The 21,941-nt window shown below is 38.3% G+C and overlaps 1 protein-coding gene across 1 annotated transcript in view; it reads right to left on the bottom strand.

Annotated features, from left to right (window-relative positions):
• Positions 1 to 21,941, bottom strand: part of SRFBP1 (serum response factor binding protein 1) — an 80,773-nt gene that overhangs the window by 57,891 nt on the left and 941 nt on the right. The window lies entirely within an intron of this gene.

Consider the following 21,941-nt stretch of genomic DNA (forward strand, 5'->3'; position numbering starts at 1 on the left):
AAGTTAATAAAAGTTTACTTACGCAGTCAGCCCCAGCTATCCAAAATGCATAAAAGCCAATAAACTGATGGCCATGCCTTTTTCCTCAGAGCAGCCCGAAGCACATACAACTTGGGCTTCAGCCCATGAGGTGCCGAACATTTTGGTCCTGAACCAATAATGCACTTAAACAAATTATTAAATCCTTAAACAACCAGCACTAGACAGACTGGAGTTTCTTCAGCCACTTCTGCTTTATGCCAGCACACAGTCTAATCCTAGTTCTTGTACAAGTAACCAGAAGAGACAAATCATTCTGTTCTTCTCAAGGAAGGACACTATACCTAACCTCATCCAGTGAAAAAACTCATTATAAGAGTTTATAGTGTTCTAAAATATCCATAATGTTATACAAACACACATCCATTAAACAGAGGCCTCCCTCCTCTCCCCCGACATGGTGAAGTCTTTCCTACATAAAGACTGTCTTCAAGGTTCACCACAATTGCAAAAAAATTTCATTTATGGTTTGAAGATATCATTCTTAAGCAATGTTCTGTAATTTTACATAGACATGTCCAAATCCACTTTGGAATATAAGATCTCTTATGTCTTTTTTATCACTTGATGCCTGAAAAAAAAAGAGGGTAGTTCTGAGTTTGCTTTTCTGCTTCAATTTCTTCCTGTGCTCTCAAGGCTAACAGGCTTTATCTGACATGAAGGTCACACCTGAGAGTGGGATGACAATGAGAAAACATCAAGAATCTACCTTGTAAACTCTGTCTCAGGAAAGAATCTATTTTAAATATACCTGATCATATCACTATCAACAAATTACCACATACCTGCACAAACTAGGTCTAGTGAATGAATGATAGCGATAAATGAAATCGTAAGTACAAGCTATACTACAGTCCTAGTGAAGCCCTTCCATGCCAAGAGAACCCTAGCAGGTTGAAATCATAGTCTGATCCATTAAGATCAAAACAGCTCAAAGCAAAAGGAAAAAAAATATTTACATGTGCCCAAAGGTATGCAATAGCTTTTTGATTTTACTATATTAAGAAATTTGCTTCTGAACCCCCTCAACTTTAAGCAGCGCTGCTAAAGTAGAAAGGGAAAAAGTCATTAAAAACCACACCAAAACCAGTTGTGAATGTTGCTTAAATTATGCATCAACAAATGTCAGAGCAAGAAATCCAACTTCTAAAAAAAAAAAAAAAAGTAAAATGTATTTAAGTTGCATATTCATGGTCTTTTCAATACCCATAAGAAAAACATGGAACTAAGTAATGTGTCAGTTCTCACTGATGTTCTTTCCTTTCCTCATTTTAGGGCACACCAAAAGCATTGGTTTCATTTTATAGTTACTTGGCAGTCTTCTAACCAAGAAATTACCATGGCAACAGAGTATTCTAAATGTTAATTTTTGGTGCTATTTGGCAACAGAGAGTTTTAAAATTCAAAACACCTGCAGCTTTATCACATATTAGCCAGAACTAACAATAGTACATAATCTTTTGAGTGAATAATCTAAGTGAAAAAATGTTTCTGGAACTTCATTACAAATATTTCTCTCTATTATCTGGAATGTCAGCTTGAAAGATCTAACAATTTTTAGATTCTTAGGAAAAGTTAGGAATTGCCAAGTTTACTTTTTTTTTCTTTTTTAGAAAAAGAATCACTATATTACAGTATATATTTTCCACATATCAAAATAACTCTGGAAATAGCCAGTCTCAAACCTATTACAGCTTCATATATTTGTATTATAAAAACATATATAAGTAGGGAAGTAAAGGCAGCAGGAACAACATAAACGCACCTACAGTGGAGTATCAGGGTTCAGTTGTTCATTTTGAGGACAGTTTTACACAAATATATATCCACAAAAAAGAAAAACCTCACACATCCTAACCCTACACAAAACACAACAAGGTGAGTTTTCAGCCAGATCAGTTTCCTGAACTGTTTCCCCTCATGGTCACATGAATGCTAGCTAGTTCCAGGGCAAAAGAATGAAGTGAGAATGTACAGAAGGAGACAGAGATGGGCTACAACAAACCAGACTACGATCAGTGAGCTATCCCTGTATTTAATATAAGGATCAAATCTCAGCATAGAGACTGCTAAGGAACACACAGTTTCTTCAGCTAGTGTCTACGCCATACCAATGTAGCGTTAATCTTGCCTTTGCCATCTTCAGCTACATGCAAACAGGTTTGAACCAAGTGGACTGGATTATACCACAATACATCTAACAAAATTTAGACAAGTTCATGAAACGAGGCAACTTTTTCTGGATTAAAATATAGCACCCTGCTGCCCAAAGCAGGCAGAAGTGCCATCACTAGCTGGAGGCACCCGCAAAACAAAACACCCCCAGCCTCTCAGGCCTCTGGGCACTCAACCTGTTGGGTTCCTGAGGGTGGCTGCTAAAGATGAATGGGAAAAAGCACACTGCCCACTTGGGAATGTTTCCACCTTTCTCACGGGAAAAGTAATGCCACACTCTTTGTGAGTTACTGTCAAACCCTTCCTCCACAGTCTGCCCATGCTGCTTTCTTTGTACTTTCTCAACTGAAGCACTGAAATACGAGTTTCTTTTTTCAATATAGCACCGTATTTCCTCCTGCATGGAGAACAGTTGTCATTTCTAGCATAATTTCTCCAAGTGGAAACCACAATGAGTACTCGGACTGCTAGCAAAGATCATTTTCATCCGAAGGTTTTGAAAAGCAATTCCAAATATCTCAGATAGTTGGGAGGGAGTAAGACTAGTCTAGAATTACTTGCTTATTGCCAAAGACCAAAATTTAATGGATTTACTGCTTCAAAGTCGGTGTCTCGCTGTATGGAGTCAGGCTCTATATAGTACTTCAGAAAGCATTCGAGCTCTCAAGTCCAAACCAGGGCCATGAGCTGGCTAGACACATTTCTAAACCCTAAACAGCAGTAGTTGTAAATGTCCAGATAAGAAATAACTGTGATAAAATAGCCCAAAGATGCTATATTACATAAACGAGCGCATAGGTCACCACATGGAAATAAAAGTTACACAAGTCTTCCAAAACGGAGGACGACCTGAAGGCGATTTCTAACCCTGTATTTAACTGATCAGCTGGACATGAGTTTGAAAACCCCCAGCTAGCACTCTGCTAAAAATATTTCCATGGAATGTTGCAGGGGGATGTGATCAAGGCAGTCAACACAGCCAAGCTCAAATCAATGGATTTCTATGCCTAGGATTTCTTAATTAGAGCAGAGCTCTAGCTAGAAGACACGTGAATTTCACGCCCCCTTATGCTTTCATTTCACAGGAAGAAAGTAATAGTAGAAACTACAGTAGTGACATAAGAATTATCAGGATGAACACACGTGAATAAATAATGAGAGAGTGGTGAGAGTTTTTTCCCCTTCTTCTCTTCAAATGGTGAACTTTTTAAAAGCAGATGAAAAAAAGAGAGCACTGCTCCCATGGCAACATTATGAACCTGTACATTACTTGCATAATCTGAAGCATAACACCATACCTTGACTATACTGACTCACAAACAATCTGTGTCATTTTTTGCATTAATTATACAAATCACAAACATTATCCAAACCTGTAGAGTTGAACTGCTATCATGAAAAGAAAATTGTGGTAAAACTGGGTATGACACCTTTCACATAATGAAGTCACAAATGCAACAACAGCATTGCCAGTATTAATTTGGGGGGGTGGTGTGATTGGTTTGGCTTGGGATAGTTATTCCTTTTTTTTTTTTTTTTCTTTAAAGATGCACTGTCATGTTGCTACTTCCTCTTCTTCCAGTTTAAGTAAGATAGGCACCTTTCTGTAGAAACTGTAGAGTTGTAAAAAAAAAAGTGACAGTCAAAAGAGGCTTACAAACTTACACCCCTGTTCTGAGGATATTTTAAAAAAATAACATGCCTCAGGTTAAGGTATAGTTTTTAAAGATTAACCTCCTTTTATCTAAAAATGAGCCTGAGTAATGCTGTTAAGCACTCACCACCCTTTCACTTACCTCAATTCATAAACAACCGTATTAGCCTAACCACCAGTGTCTCTTCTGATTGCCTGGTACCAGATCAGCAAGAGCTTTAAATGCAAGTTAAATTCAGTCCGTTGGACAAAGCCCCAAAACATCAAGCGATGGGTTTGTCTGACAGAACCAAGAGATGCAAGACTCCTTGCTACGTAAGCCAGTGAGAGGTCTGTTAAGTACCAACTCCTTTGCAACAGAATGTAAAACTAAAGCATTTTAATAGATATCACTCCATCTTGCAAGAAAAGCAGCAGCAGAACAACCAGTTGGCAGCTCAACTAAAAGGACAAACCAGTGCATCAGATCATTTTCCCTTATTCTACCTCAGTTTGACTGTTTCAGTCATGGGGTATCAATGATTTGAAAAAGTGCACTGTAGAAATGTTTACAAGAGGGGAATGGTAAAAGAATAAATAAGCTTTGGCAAACTGTAAACACAGCACTGTTTCCCTTATATGCTTCTCTACCTTCCCTCATTTACATTTACTTCCACATAGCACTTGCCTGTTGAGTATTCATAGAATCGTAGAATAGTTTGGGTTGGAAGGGACCTTTAAAGGTCATCTAGTCCAAACCCCTGCAATAAGCAGGGACTTCTTCAACTAGAACAGGTTGCTCAGAGCCCCGTCCAACCTGACCTTGAATGTTTCCAGGGATGGGACATATACCACGTCTCTGGGCAACCTGTTCCAGTGTTTCACCACCCTCATCATAAAAAAATTCTTCCTTATATCTAGTCTGAATCTACCCTCTTTCAGTTTAAAACCATTACCTCTTGTCCTATCACTACAGGCCCTACTAAAAAGTCTGTGTCCCCATCTTTCTTATAAGCCCCTTTTAAGTACTGAAAGGCCACAAGAAGGTCTCCCCGGAGCCTTCTCTTCTCCAGGCTGAACAGCCCCAACTCTCTCAGCCCAGCCTTTCTCCATAGGAGAGGTGTTCCAGCCCTCTCATCATTTTTGTGGCCCTCCTCTGGACCTGCTCCAACAGGTCCATGTCTTTCCTGTGCTAAGGACTCCAGAGCTGGACACAGTACTCCAGGTGGGGTCTCACAAGAGCAGAGCAGAGGGGCAGAATCACCTCCCTCGACCTGCTGGCCACACTTCTTTTGATGCAGCCCAGGATACGGGTGGCTTTCTGGGCTGCAAGCACACATTGCCAGATCACATCCAGTTTTTCATCCACCAGTACCCCCAAGTCCTTCCGGCAGGGCTGTTTCCAATCCGTTCACCTCCCAGCCTGTATTGATAGTGGGAGTTGCCCCAACCCAGGTGCAGGACCTTACACTTGGCCTTGTTGAACCTCATAAGGTTCAAAATAATGGACTAGTAAATTGCACTTGACTAAATGTTCATTTCAAGCATCCTTGTACCATTTTTCTGGCCAACTAGCTGCTCTTTGCATGCCACAGTTCACTTTCAAGGAACTACGTGACTTCGACATTCATGGAGCATCCATCCCTCATCAACAGGCCTCCAATGTCCTATGGCCAAACAGTCAGCAGGTCAACTGTCATACTGCCTCACTCTGATTAGCATGCAAGTGTGTTTTGTCATTAACTAAAGCATCAAGATTCATTTTCAAACCACAACAAAGCTGCTCATCTCCAGCTGTAAGAAGGTCAGTCTGCCACGCTAGGGTACTAATTGGGGGTGGGATGGGAATGGGGCAATAGGGACAGTGGCAGTTGTATGCCAATTAGCCCTACAAGAATGCATGCTGCCCCTTCTTTTTGCACTGGTAGAACTGATCTCATATTATTCATGCATTCATTTGTTTTGGAAGTGCTTTGGACAACATCAACTGAAAGCAATTATTTGCATCCAGAAAGGTGGCACAGTTTATGATGGGCTTTAAAAGCAAGCAGAGAATCAGAACCTGAGCTGACTCAAAGCTTAAGATGGAAATTCTGAAGACTGCCAGCCAAACTGATTCTTCTATGTATCATTTTGCTTTTCAATAGTTTATTTAGACTTTAAGTTCCTTGAACATTACATCAATTTGTGTAACTACTTTTATGTAACACTGATGTTATGATAAATTACTTTATTTATGTGCTCAAAAAATGAAGGAAAACATATCCTATCCTACTTTTAAAACATAGTGTCCATGTCATCTTAAAAGTCCCACTTTCTCAACTTTGTTTCAAAATTTAGATTTTCAAAATTTGTTTGTGGCTCAGTGTTTTCAATTGAGTTTATTAATGATCATTTTTGCAAAGAGATGGTGGTATTCGCCTCCTAGGTCACCAGAGAAAAACCTCAAGAGCCCTGAGAGCCAATACATTACAACTTTTCTCAGCTATCCTGAAAGAGTGGAACATTAAAACTGTGTGTATTCTGGACTTAAATTTGTTAACCTTGTTTCTGAGGAAATTAAGTTTGTCAGCACATTGTTTGCCTGTCAGTATCCTTCCCCAGTAACTTTTGGGCTTACTAAACAGAAACCAAATTTGACAAATCAGCACAGGCCAGAGCTCCTACACATTTTGTGAAAACTGGTAGCCAAGTAGGAGATAAGGACTAAAATTAGCATGCCTAGCATGGAAGAAATACACAAGCAGAATACAAATCTTTTCCATTTTGGCTGTCATTTAGTACATGCATACTCATTCTCCAGCATGTCTGGCTCTGAACCAGCCACAGAACACCAGTCACATCTCCTGATTGGCTAAACAGGTGGGAAACACGAGCCATAACTACAGTTACTGATTAGCACTCAAAGAGAGCAACTCCAAGGATAATACACTAAAAAACTGTAGAGACAGAGGAATAATTGAGGATACTGGTATGAAGTTTTAAGGAATACTAGACTCAAAGCTGGAAGATGCCAGGCATCACTGGTTCTGCAACTTGAACATACAATATGTTTTATTCTTATCACATTCTTTGGACTGATGTTTTTAATCTGGTGATTGAAGCTTCAGGGGAAATTAGAACACTGACAACTTGCTCAACTGGATAGGAGATGTTCTTCTGTGCAAGATAGTTCATGTAAAAAGAGACATTTTTATAGTTACTTCAGCTACCTTCAGCTTACACTAGTCTCACATTCTAAGCAGCCAGGGAAAGAATGGGAAGCCTGTGCAACATTATAGCAGCATAATATTTGTCAAATATTCATATCTTAATATTACCAGAAAATGCACTATTTTTGTGAATCTGTCATTCAACACAACCACTCATTTTGTACTAAGACTCATCCACTTAAAAATTTCTGTTTCAATGTCACTATATAGTTGTTATTATGCAGGCATAAAGGAATCATAAAGGAAAAATGGTTTAAAGTTCATTAAACAAAACTCAGTATCAGCTGAGGAGTGATCAAGTTGGAGAAATATCTATTAAATAATTTCTCTATAAATCTGAAGGATAAAAAAGTGAACTAAACACCACAATTTTTAGACTGTCGATAAATTATGTATAACCTGTTTTTGTGAAAACTGAAAATAAAGGTAACTGATCTTACTATGATAAGAAAAACAACCTTTTTGTTTTAAAATCTGAACTACTTTTCTTCAAACGCCTCCTCAGCAAAGCTTGTCCCTGTCCATACATGTAAGAAGAGGAATAAGTACTAGGAAACCAAAAAGCAAGAAGATTCTTTAAGCATGTGAAAATTCAGGGAAGGTCTCAAATTCAGGGAAGGTCTCAACTATCAACTGCTGCTGCTAAAGTGAAACTCAATATTAAGTTAATTAACTTTTGGATAGAAGCAAACCACACCTCGAGTTACATCTTGCAACAGTCAAAGCTACTTTTCATCATATGAGTAAGCATCACCAGTACCAATGCATTTTGGAGGAATAAGCAGCTCTCCCTGTACTACACTCTCCTCACAAGCTGAAGGAATTTCTACCATGCAAGTATACTTTAAACTAACATAAAATTTTCTCCTGTCTCTGATCTGTAACTCCCAAAAGTGTCTACTTTCTTGTCTGATGCTCAAATATGACACTTCTAAAGTTTAGTCAGAAAAAAAAAAATCTATGTAACTAGCAGTATCACAGTATCATAACAAAAACCGTCACACCAGAGGTAGGTAGAGAAGCACGTCATGGAACGAGGGAATATAAGGAAAGCAGGGAATGATGTCTAGTCCAATAAAATGGTCAAATAAAAGTTTCAGTGAGTGAAGTTCTTGGGGGGGTTGGAGGGGGGAGAAAAAAAATCATAAGCACTTTTTTTCTATGCCTGGAAAAAAAAGCCGTGGCGATAAATACGTAATAAGGATTTAACATTCACTTTTTCAAAGGAAGAAATCCTCTGTTAAAAAAAGAGAGAACGAGAAAACAGGGAAGGAACAGAAAAGATGCGTATGTAGTTTTACACTTTCAAAATATTTGGTACCTTTGCACACCTCCTTACAAAAACTCTGTCTTCTCCTTATTTAAAAAACGCTAACAAAAGCAGATTTCAGACTCCTACTAATGGACTATAAAGTCTAGCATAAGGCTTTTCATGTGCCCTATGCTGCCCCTAGCACAAGGACACCTAGCATGCATATAAAATATACATATCACAACCCATCCAATGAATACAACCCCTGTTCAGAGGTAGGGTACTCCAGTGACTGGCAAAAGCCATGGCCTCAGGGACCACACCTTGATAACCAGTGATATAAGAGAAATCCAAATTTGCATCACAGACTTTTCTGACTTACTCAAACAGGAGGAACATTCAGCCTGTGTAAAAGACTACTAGAATAATCAGAATGTGAGGTGAGCTTCTGTTGGCTTCAAACATGCTTCAATATTATTGGCCTGCCAGACTCTCAAACAGTATATTGCTTCCCACAAAAAAACCTGCTCTTCCATTAAGGTGATTTTTGCTATCATGTGTCTATGACTTATCTTTTTTGTGGGAACTCTTTCTCTCACATAGCAGTTACAGATTAGGCCAAAAAAAACCAAACAAAACCAAACTTAAAAAGTGAGGTATTTTAACAGCACTACCATATAACTTACTTTTCAGTCTTTTTGGAAGGACAGGAAGAATACTTTCTAGCAGGAATGGAGAATTACCTTGCTACACCAGGTAGTGTTCTTTATTCCCTGAGAACAGTTTTTTTAAAAAATCAATTTCATTATGAGAATTTTTCATAAACACAAACACATGGAAAAGTCGGTGTTGGGGGGGGGGGGGGGGGGGGGGGGGAAGAAAAATCTAATAATCTGCATTCTTCCTGGAAGTTTCCTCATGACATAAAATAGAAACTGGGGAAAAGGACAAGTATGAAAAGTAGCAGGAATAAAGAGCTTAAAATATCCCTGCCAGATGTCTGACAGACACTATTATTTTGTTTAAAAACTATACCTTCAAGCAATTAGTTCTCCATCAAGCAGTTGCCAAGACACCAGATCTAAAAAAGGTTGTGTAACTACTCCAGTATTAGTTACTAACAACTTACAGCAGTGCTCGAAAGTTCCTGCAAAATCTTCTTTATTGTAACAGAACAAGTGCTCTCACATTACCCATCTATTTTAGGTATGGTATGTTTATTGTCCAGCCATTTAGAACTTCTCTCCCACACCAAGTGATGGTTCTGTTGGGGGATTCCCTTCTTCTGGAGCTTGCTACTTTCTTCTTCAGTCTCCAGCTTTTTCATACCAAACACACGTTTCTCCTCCTTATGAGCTCTCCTCATTCCTCATCCTATTTCCTCTTGTCCAACACACCTCATTACTCACCTATCATTTTTGACTGTTGCAATATTTAAAGAATTACCAGCTATCTCTCTTCCCTTCCTTCCATCATTCTCATTATTTCTGAACTGGTGCACAAGCAAGCAATCACCTTAACTGCCCTTTTGCTTTATATCATCTGGAATTCCTATTTTATCATGCAACTAAGCGTAAGTTATGCTCTCCTGCTCCTATGCTACTCATTTCCTTCGCAGCAGTCCCCCAGTGATTTTTGCCTCTGGATGAAATCCCTTATTCATTCCTTTGAACCAGTTGCTATTCAAAACAAGTTCTTACCAGCCTCTCATGCAACCAGTCACTATTCACTCATTCCTTCCTACATTAGCATATCTGTACATGACCTCAGACTTTTTCTGATGTGTTCTCATAAAACAGCAAAGAGGAATCATAGAATCATTTAGGTTGGAAAAGACCCTTAAGATCATTGAGTCCAACAGTTAAGCTAACACTACCAACTCCACCACTACACCATGTCCCTAAGCACCACGTCTACATGTCTTCTAAATACCTCCAGGAATGATGACTTAACCACTTCCCTGGGCAGCCTGTTCCAGCGCTTGACAACCCTTTTGGTGAAGAAATTTTTCCTAATATCCAACCTAAACCTCCCCTAGCGCAACTTGAGGCCATTTCCTCTCGTCCTATCACTTGTTACTTGGGAAAAGAGACCCACACCCACCTCACTACAACCTCCTTTCAGGTAGCTGTAGAGAGCGATAAGGTCTCCCCTCAGCCTCCTTTTCTCCAGGCTAAACAACCCCAGTTCCCTCAGCCGCTCCTCATAAGACTTGTGCTCCAGACCCTTCACCAGCTTCGTTGCCCTGCTTTGGACACGCTCCAGCACCTCAATGTCTTTCTTGTAGTGAGGGGCCCAACACAGTATTTGAGGTGCAGCCTCACCAGTGCTGAGTACAGGGGCACGATCACTTCCCTGGTCCTGCTGGCCACACTATTTTTATACAAGCCAGGATGCTATTGGCCACCTGGGCACACTGCTGGCTCATATTCAGCCAGCTGTTGACGAACACCCCCAGGTCCTTTTCCACCAGGCAGCTTTCCAGCCACTCTTCCCCAAGCCTGTAGCCTTGCATAGGGTTCTTGTGACCCAAGTGCAGGACCTGACACTTGGCCTTGTTGAACCTCATACAACTGGCCTTGGCCCATTGATCCAGCATGTCCAGACCCCTGCCAGTTTTTTACCCAGCAAAGAGTACACCAGTCCAAGCCATAAGCAGCCAGTTTCTCCAGGAGAATGCTGTGGGAAATGGTGTAAAAGGCTTTAGTAAAGTCTGGTAGACAACATCCACAGCCTTTTCCTCATCCACTAAGCGGGTCACCTTGTCATAGAAGGAGATCAGGTTAGTCAAGCAGGACCTGCCTTTCATAAACCCATGCTGGCTGGGCCTGATCACCTGGTTGTTGTGTACGTGCCATGTGATGGCACTCAAGATGATCTGCTCCATAACCTTCCCCACCACAAGGTCAGACTGATGGGCCTGTAGTTCCCCAGATCTTCTTTTCGGCCCGTCTTGTAGATGGGCGTCACATTTGCTAAGCTCCAGTCAACTGGGACCTCCCTGGTTAGCCAGGACTGCTGGTAAAGGATTGAAAGTGGCTTGGTGAGCACTTCCGCCAGCTCCCTCAGTACCCTTGGGTGGATGCCAAGGGCATAGCTGATTCTGAAAATAATGAAGATAGCCTGTTACCACAGTAAAAATTTTGAGATGCCATCTACCTGACACATCATAGTGGCTACAAATTTAATGGAACATGTTCCCCTAACACTTAGAGATTCAGATATACATACTCAGCATTTACTGGTAGCTCTATGCCAGTGGTATACTGTATGTATTGCTTATATAAAAAAATCTCATTTCTGTTTGCCCTGCTCCACCATTACCTTTAAATAATTTGTTTTCTTTAAAAAGGGTGGGCTTTCTTGTGAACACTTTCTTTCAGAACAAAATAAATGTTATTTCAATATTTTTAGTTTAAAAAATACCAAGAGTTATACCCTGAGGAATAAGTTTTATTTTCCATTGGTCAATTCTATTTTGCTAGTTAGTTTTCATTCTCTATTGAAACTATCAAGGTCAGAATCTAGGGAAATGAGCTAAGAACTCCTGAATTGCAGAATTAAAAAGAGAACAGAAATAACGAAGGAATAAACACAATTTTATAGCCATTTTAGAGCATGTTTGGAGATTTTTATTTGAAACTGGCTTATTCTCATTATTACAGTTATTTGGCAACTGAATAAGCCAAATCATAAGATGGCACTCTTTTTCTAAAATAGCTTCCAAACAAAGAGCTATTCCAGATTCACTGCTTATATTTGCACCTTACCTTAACACACAGCATCCTTCAGGAGAAAGACAAGCCTTAATTCCAACATTTAACTCATTAAAAAGGGGAAACAAAAAGTCCCTCACATTTTATTCCTCACTCTGAGCTCCTGCTCCTACTGGAATATTACTCATTTCTGCTCATAGTCAGGGTAATGAATTTTTGAGATTGAACTCTTTCACATTGTATCAATTTTAAAGACCTTGCAATCTAACTTCTCACCCTACCAAGCCACTATACAATAATATCTTAAATTGATAGTTGTCCAATGCAACTGCTGAGAGCCACTTTATATCCAATGTTTGCTTGACCACAGACAAAAAGAATTTAAACAAGACTACAAACGTACAATAAACTAGCTTCCAACACAACTGAATGAATCCAACCAGATCTCTAAATAGTACACTCAAAGGTAAATTTGTGAATTGGAGCCCCTAGCTTATTTTTGGTGTCATGGAGATCTCAGTATCAAGCTTACTGGTGATTTAAGTGGAAGTTCTCTAAGAGCCATTACACAAATACTCTGCTGGACCCTAGTCTGACCTGTTTACTCAACACAAAAATTACAGAACAGAAAAGCATGACTCTAAGTCAGGTGATTACAGAACAGAAAATACACCAGAATAAAAATGAACAGAATATTTGCATTCTAAACAAATGATAATTGATTTACATTCTAAGTAGTTAGTTTTGAATATATACACACACACACTTCATTTGGTATTAAATGCCATATGAATAAACATGTCTCATCGTGACCCATCTTTGCAATGGAAAGAATGTAATGGTAATTTTTTTCATATAAAATCAGTACAAAAATTTAAAATCCCTTTCTCTTATGTGATTTAAAGGACAATCAAAATTTAGTAGCTGGCCACTTTTGTTCTGAAAACCCTAACTAAAAAATTTTCCCTTAATTGCTCTTCACTACTGACCTCCACAGCATAAGATAAACTGAAAGGAATTTTATCATTGCCATAACAAATGGCTATTCGCAATGAATTCACAATTGATTACTATTCTCCTTCGAGGAACCCCCACCCCCCCAAGCCCCCAAATTCTATTAGGAAAAAAATCCAACACCACCCCTGCCCTTCTACACCTATTTCAGCCTTGCTTCCTTCTTCATTTGGCAGCAAGCTTCAGGCCCAGCAATGCAAAGGTTGCAGAAAGATGTCTGCAATGACAGCAGTAAGTAATTAAGCATATTTACTGCAACAGAACCATTTTTTAAAATTGTATTTTATGCATGCATATATACCCATAATTTACATTTGATAAAAGACTATACTGTGTACTGCAAGTATCTCACAGTTCCTTTAAAATAAAAGTTACAAAGTTTCCCATGACTGCATTTGCATGTTTTTTTCATTATTGTACACTACCACACCAAAGAACCACAGATGTTTTGTTTTATGAGAGCATCTTACCAGTCTACGTGGCCTACCACACACACTTTATATAAACCACTTGAGCTAAGGAAAAGTTTTCATTTCTGTCCCGAAGTACAGTAGTTTGATAACGGCTGTATACAATATTGCCAGAAGCAAAAAACTGTGTAGTTTACCATGTTTAATTGCTTCAGTAATCTGCTGAAACAAAATCTGTGTGAACAGCAGATCAGAATTTGCTGTTAATATTAGTGTAACTGATGATGTGGCAACTCCAGAAACTTTAGAAACAGCTGCTGGAACAGTTCCTAGGGAGAGAGAGAAAAAAAAAAAAAAGCCACAATTCCTCAGAATTCTATCTCACAGAGTATAAGTTTGGAAATTTCATAAGCTTTCAAAAGACCTTCTCCTTAGGACATTTGCATGGTCTGTAAAAGAATGTCAGTAATTTAACACTTGAAGTGTTTGAAGCAGAATTCAAGCCCAATCTAGCACAATTTTCTTCTCCTTCAAGAAACTGTTGTGCTTAGAATTATTTATTAGGAACACAAGTAACACAAGAATTTTTACATGCATTTCCATAGAGCTAAAATGACTGCTGCCAAGTACTCTAGAGTTTAAAGAGAAAGTCCTGTTTGCTTTCTAACTTTGTACAGACTTGTAATTTACATTAAAAAGTAGTGATTTGCCAGTGTACTGAGAAATGAACTGATGGAATAGATTAGCTATTTGGTTTTGAATTGTGTAGAAATTTGTTTTTTTCTCAGTTCTCATAACTTGTTTATATGCCTTTCCAAGACTTTAGACCAATTTCAGTGACATATAACTGTACGACCAGCTTCAAGGAAGTATTTAAGACCACGTGCAAGCGAGGAATACGCAGATCTTCACAGTGCCAGAATTCAGCCACAGCTTCAATTTTGACCACAGAGCATCCTAGGGATCTGTACTTTTTCAGAAGTATCTAAGTGCTAACCACTTCACCTTAAGAATAATTTTGAAGTGGTCACAAATGAACCTAAAGCTGACTTAAGTTGCCCAAGAGACAGAGTCTCTCTGATATAGCTTAACCATACTGGCAGATAGCTGAGAACAGTACTAGAACTGGTATCCACCACCTGAGGAACAGTCTAGATGTTGGGGCACTTACCAGAACTGAAAAGCCTAAACTTACAGACTGTCTTCAATGTGAGGGAGTCTAGGACATGTGCTTCTGCTTCAAGAGAGTGGCTTGGCCAGCATGCTGGATAGGTGCTGGAACAAACAAGGCTCATAAGCCAGAGACAAAACAGCAGAAGGGAACTCATCTGTAGACCAGCAAGAAGAATTTCCTCAGGGGTAAAGAGTTCTAAGTTCCAGTATTTCCTTTGAGGGAGCTCATGTATTTTATGCTAATTGTTGGATAAGCAGCCTTTGGACCACTGCCAATGACTTTTCCTATGGAAATACTCCCACTGGTGAAATGCGTGACCAGGATCCCCTCTCCCCATAAAATCTCCCTTCTTTGGTGGACAGTAGCCTAGCATTAGTATTTGTTAGTATTTGTGATTAGTGCACTCTGCTGGTCATTGAGATCACTGGATTCAACTCATCTCAGACTGAGGGAATCTATACACCAGCTTTCTCAACTACTAGAAAGTTTTCTAACAACTAAGCCATTAAATAAAAAATGAAGCATTTTCTCCATCAGACAGAGGCATGCTTTGAAAGAAGGCATGACATTTTGAATTATGAGCAGTAAGACATCTTACAGCTCAGTCCAATACCAGATAACTGGTCAGATACCTCACCTCATGCCTCACCTTCCTTTTAGGCAACTATAAAGTCAGCACACAGGAATATTAAATTGCCCTACAGGAACTCCTAGATTCCCACATAGCCCAGGGGATAGCACATGAAATAGATCTTTAGGGGTAGCTACTTTATTTCAAATAGAAGCCTGGATCACTGCACTGGGCTGGCTGCCCAGTATTTCAGACTGCTTTAAACACTGTAATGCCTACAGCACTCAGTCACTGTTATTTTGAAAGTTTCCATCTAGGATTCTTTTTTATCACTGGTAAAGAAGTTCCAGGAATGTACTTTTTTATCATTGGTAAAGAAGGTCCAGGAATATCAGAACATACCTTAGGTAACACTAGCCATTTGGATATAATACACTAAAAAATTGAATGCTCACATCAGCTTGTTCATGATAGCGAAAAGCAATTTTAAAGAAAACCCAAGAAAGAAGGCCTAAGTATTCATTTCTCTGATTACCTTGGGAAATACAACTCCTGAAAATTATATTTTGCTTTACTTATTACTGGACTGCAACTTGTTTTAAGAGTTCTTTTGCAACAGGTAAGAGACCAGGTTTTTTCCCCCCCCTTGACATACCCTTGGTCACATTTTCCAAAAATAAACTTATTTAAGAATAACAGTGAAATTATAAGATTCTTCTTTCAAGCTGATTTGTAACTACTCTCCAGTTAACTCATTATGTAACATTAACAAGATCAGAAAAATATAAGGGATCCTTTGGCTTCCTCTTTGAACGCGCTAGTTCTCCTGCCCTTATAGCCTTGACCACTAGTTAATTTCCATAACATAAACACCTGCCAGACAACATAATCGCACATCATATAATGATCCTGACTATTTTAGGTTTTGCTGGTTGAACACTCTCCCCAAATCTCATGCTCATTTCACAGAAATGCCAATGCCTAAAGATAAGCACTTAAATGAGATGAAGAACAGCACAGTTCTACCAGCCCCACAAGCCAACTGAACTGCTCGCTGTGGTGGAAGGGGGACGAGACTCCACCCCTCCTCCACACCCCTCCCATTCATCTCTGGTCCCATGTTTCTGCTGCTGTCACTCTCTGTAAGACCCTGCTACCTTGAATCAGCAGCAGCAAACTACCCTAGCAAAAAGTTTATTCTGCTCACAGAAGAGGGAGGCAGGACCATGTGGCTGGCATGGGTGAGGAGCACGGAGAGTGAGAAACCCCAGCTTCAGAAGCAGCGAGTCCAGCTGCCCACGAAACCACAGTCGGAGAATCTCACTCCTTTGGCAGCACATTGCATGTGTCTGAAACACCACACATCGAACAGCAAAGCAATTCTTCACAAAAAGCCTTATATTAAAAGCCTTTCAATGTTAAAAACTGTCCCAGTTCCTATAGTCTAAAATGTGGGGGAAAAAAGCCATTAATAAACACAATCTTGAAATACATGTCTAAATTGTCATCGTAAGTCAATGAAAACGCAGAGAGGCATATCACATCTCAGTAATGTGGCCGTCATAATGCTGAAGAAGGCTGAAAATGAGGAAGATCTTAAGTAACTGCAAATAAATACCACAGAGAAGTCTTAAACTCACTTTGTATGGAATGTTTCTCTGCAAAAATGGTGATTATTCAATGACAAAAGTTATTTCATTTTGGATCAATTTAAAATTAACATTTACAGAAGCATGCTGGACCTACTGTATCAATAACAGAAATATATAATGCACTAAGGACTAGCATGGGAAAGTAATCAGGTTTTTCACATTTAATGCACCTTACAAAAATCATGATGCAGTTCCTGGCTATACAAGTCAATTCAGCTTCAGGAGGAAAGCATGACCCTCTAAAATTTCCCCCTCCCCATTCTTTAACAATTCCACCTGATATCCCAGTCAGACCATGTTTTTTTCACTGCTCTACAGAAACTCTGGTCACCAAAAGTGATTTACATTTAAAAGCATGTATTGGCGCTTCAGCAATTTGTGAGTGAAGGCATGTATAAATGCCATTTCAGTAACTGTTTTCCTATTTACATTTGTTATCTTAGCTGTGTCTGACCACCTAATGACAAACATGACACCTACCCATGCCACACCAGGCCAACTCAGCCTTTATATAAGCATCTCCAGACACACATTTACTTCTGGTTGCACTGTGATAAAAGATATAAATTTCACAGAATTACAGATACAACTCAGACTGCAGTTTCAGACTTTCAGAGACTGTATGTCAGTCTTTCTTCACAAGTTAAGGTTATTTCCCATGGCTTTTTGTCCAACTTTTTTCATAATCAGCCACGCTATCCATCTTTGACTTTGCTGTACACCAGTCTAAATCCTTAACCACATGTTCAGATTGCTTTCTGAACATGCTATTCATCTAAAATGCAGTCCAGATAACACAGAGGTCAGTATGTCAGTCCTAAATCTAAAGAGTAAAAGGGCCTGAGTATTGTCACATTGACTATCACAACACAAAGTTTTGCGACCCAAAACACTACTGGATGGAATCCACCACCTTGAGCTTCATTACTAAGCTCCCTACATAATATTTTTTAAATCTGCACTTTGTTTAGCAGACTGAAAAATGTATGTACACACATACTACTCTGAAGATACACTTTTATCTTCATTCTACCTTTTAGGAAAAAAAAAGAATGCTTCAATTGCGGATGACAAGCATTATGTAGACATCAGCTTTTATTATCTAAAAACCATAGCCTTGTAACTAAAGCCCAACCTTTTCTAATTCAGTAAGAGGTCAGTAACATTTTTATAGACAGAAATTACTTTGGATGCATGCAACTGATTATTAAATACAAATTTAAGAAAAAAAATCACCTGATACCAAAGTTTCCATACCCAAACAAGTTTGGCAAATTCAATTCATATGTCCCATGGACAGAAACGATTCTCAACTCTAAGATGACTTAAATTTCCTTTACATAATATGATGCCTTACTAATATTCAACTGCAGCCATTACAGCACTCATATAGATACATATAGATACACATTAGAACACTTATTTTTAAAACAATTCATACAGACACCATTTGCATTAGCTTCATGGGCTTTCTGCAGCTTAATTCTTTGAGGTAGTTGTAAGCAGAATTTAATTCCAAAAAAAGAAAAAAAGAGGGGCAGAGAGATAACTGTATTTGTTGTGAGACAACTGCATTTGTTGTAATCATACAATATAGGTAGCAGAATATGTAAAAACAGAATAACAAAATTTAAGAGGCACGGGTTCTGAAAAAACACAAATCTGAGTTGGTTCCTATTCAAAAGCTTCAGTTTCATACTACTGTATATTGCTGATCAACAACAATGAATTTTCACACTAAACATGAGCTATCTCCCTTTAAACTTACCCTGTCCATGGCAGTTGACTATTATGTGCTGCCATCTAGCAAATGTTTCCAGAAAAGTTTAACTTTGGAAGATACTCTGTGACAGGACATCTGAAAATCCTTAGAAAGCTTTTTAAAGTAGGAAACATACAAGACAGCAACAGTTTTTTAAAAAGATTCCTTCAGCCTGCATGCTTATAAAATTAAGCATGAGATGAGAATACAATTAGGCTTAATACAGACAAACCCTGCAAAAGCATGATCATATGCAGTTGATACAACTGCAAAACTGAACTTTTTCATTCTACAAATTATGTTTTCCCTTGTATAAAAGAACGTGATGAGTAGGAAATGGTAAGAAATACGGCATTTTCCTCTTCTTTCTCAAAAACTCTAGTCTTCACTGTTTCACTTTGTTCTAACTTTCAGCAGTCTTTACTTCCTCCCCCCCCCCCCCCCCCCCCCCCAACTCTTCCTTGGGCACAGAAATCAAAATGCAGTAATCCCATACAGGAATGGGATGTCTAAATTAGAAAAGCATTTGTGTCTTTTAACTCTCTTCAAAGTTAATTTTTCAGTCATGCAGTCACACTGAAACTGTACCACGTTATTTGCCAGCAGCAAGATGATGGCTTCTTAAAATTACTGGACCTTGCTAACTGTGAGTTCTGCCAACATCTTGCTTTTTTTCTGTTATTATCTAGCTATAGATGCAATTAGAGAAAAAGAACATTTATACACTTTTGGCACAATACTAACTTGTTAACATGGAAATACTGTGAGTTTCTGAAGCTATTACACTGATATAAAAAACATTACATGAAAAAATAGAATAAATGATGAAGTGAATGTCTAAACTAATTATTCTGTGAATAGCTGAATAATTATGACTGAATTCTTATATTTTTCTGTCTCATTTCACCTCATCACAACAACCGCTATTCCCTCTTATTTCCACCCAGGATCCTTACCACTGTACAGTAACTTCAGATCCCATTCATACAGTCACCTAAACAAACATTTTCATTCTTTGTTCCCTATTAGATCAGAACAGTTGAGAGCATGTCACTTCAGAGGCACTATTCTTCAACCAAATGATAATTTAAAAAAAAAACAAAAAAAACAATCCAACTTTTGAGGTGTCTACTCCTTTCCAAATTCTCTGAAATTAGCCAATGAATTCAAAAGCTGTCAGAAAGGAGACACACATCACAGTCCTTTATCTCACTTCCTTGGAGGACTAGATTTTCATAATAATATTTAACTTTCAAGTTTCTTTGGCAATAAGAAGTTAAATCATCACCCAATTAAATGTCCTTTAATTTCAAAACACGTATACACTTTACTTCATTATAATATAAGAACCAAAGACTTGATTTTTACACTGTACTAACAAAACTCTCCATTAAGAGTGTGAAGGCGTTTTTTTGTTTTCACCAGGACCGTAATACCAGAACAACTACTACCATTGAATTACACTGAACTGAAGCTACCTACTCAAGTGGTAAGTAATTATCCTTCCCAGTCAGAAATAAGCTAAACAAGTATATCTTATCTGTACAAAGCAGATGCTGTGCAACTTTTACCTATAACAATACAGTTTACAGGAATGCTGTAGACGCTCCAGAACAAAGAAGTTTTTGGACATTAATAATAATTTGTTTTGTTAGTTACTAGTATCAAACATGTAACAGGAAGTAATGAAAATAAAGGTCAATTAACATTAGGAAAGGTGGCAATTTATGTTACTGAGAAACACTGGTCTTAAACTATTTGTTCTTCCTGTAGACAAAATATGAACCAGTAAAAAAAATTTTGAAACCTGTCATCCTAGAATTTCTTAAGACTCCATCGTTTAGCAGGCCATTACAGTTTATTATATTAATTAATAGCAGAAGTCTACCTTTGCCAGAATTAAAACCTGGAATACAGAAATATAACACAGCTGAATTTACAAGGCCTTATACAGAACTACTGTAAATCCAGCTCAGACAAATTAAGTTTATCAGCTATATAAGGGTCACAAAGTTCTTTCTGCAACAACTACCATCATGCCTATTTGATACAGCCTAATGGGGGAAGAAATTCATATGATCCCTAGCATTGGTTGATTGCGGAATGCCAAAGGTGCATAGTATAGAGCTGGTCTGCAATCACAGTAAATCTTTCCTTTAGCAAATTGGAAGAATACACAAGAAAAATCCAATGGTTTGTTTAGAACATTATAGTTTCTAAAATCATTACTTTAGTCATGCTCTAATTCCACAATTTCACCTTTATTAGAGGAAGATAAATATTTCTTACCAGTAAAACGCGTTCTTATAAGGCCATCTCAGTAATAAATACACAGAGGATATCCAGGTATTGGTAAAGAAAATATTTATTTCAGATTTTATGACTAGTCACCATAGTAATTAATACAGCTCTGATGTTTATGAAAGGGCATATGTGTAGAAATGGAAAAAAATTGTTTAATGTATTCACACTAGGTCTCCATCCTACTCTTAGCCAGCCTGACCTTCTGTCAGGCTGGCATCCAGGATTTCAGTCTCTGGATGAGATGGCATCCAGGATGCATCCAGGACGAGATGGCATCCAGGATTTCAGTCTCTGTACTACCTTATGTCTCAGACAGACCTGTTAGTAGATAGTGCCCACCTTTTGTCTGAGCTCTGACGAAAGCTCCCACCTCCAGAAAACCTAAGAATTTACTTTTAGTTTCCTCTTAGGACAAGGTGATTTTTGAACTATAAGAAGGAACGGCATCCCCAATGTTCTTACTGAAATGTTTCAATCTTTTGTACAGAAACTCACTGTATCCTATCTCTTTCGAAGAACTGTTTGGTCATTCCTCAGTCAAATAATGCTGCTTTTTTCATCCCTTGTTATACAAGTATCTCTTTGGTGAAAGACTAAGAATCACCACCTGAACTTGACCAATCAAAAAAATCCTTGCTTCAACAATGAATGAAATACTCTCTTTTTTCTTTGGTGATTCACTAGCACATTTCAATGTGAAATTACTCATATTTGACCTTACATTTGTTACTAGCAAGGACCAAAAGCTTGTAACAAATTACCCAGTAAATATCTATATTTTATATAATATCAAACTATGTTTTTTCTGATAAACAGGCTACCTCTCACTAAATTCTTGACTTGCAAATCAACCTCTCTCAGACTTACTATATGCCTAGAACATAAACTTACTTTAAATACAAGTATAATCTCTGAATGCTTGTATAATCTCTCATTTTGGCTCTGCTCATAACAAACAGTAACTTTAACCATACTGTGAATTATCTGGGAATCCTGGAAGTGCACAATGCCATCTGCAGAAGCTGAT

Source organism: Mycteria americana, chromosome Z (assembly GCF_035582795.1).
Source record: "Mycteria americana isolate JAX WOST 10 ecotype Jacksonville Zoo and Gardens chromosome Z, USCA_MyAme_1.0, whole genome shotgun sequence".
In the NCBI taxonomy this organism is placed as follows: Eukaryota; Metazoa; Chordata; class Aves; order Ciconiiformes; family Ciconiidae; genus Mycteria; species Mycteria americana.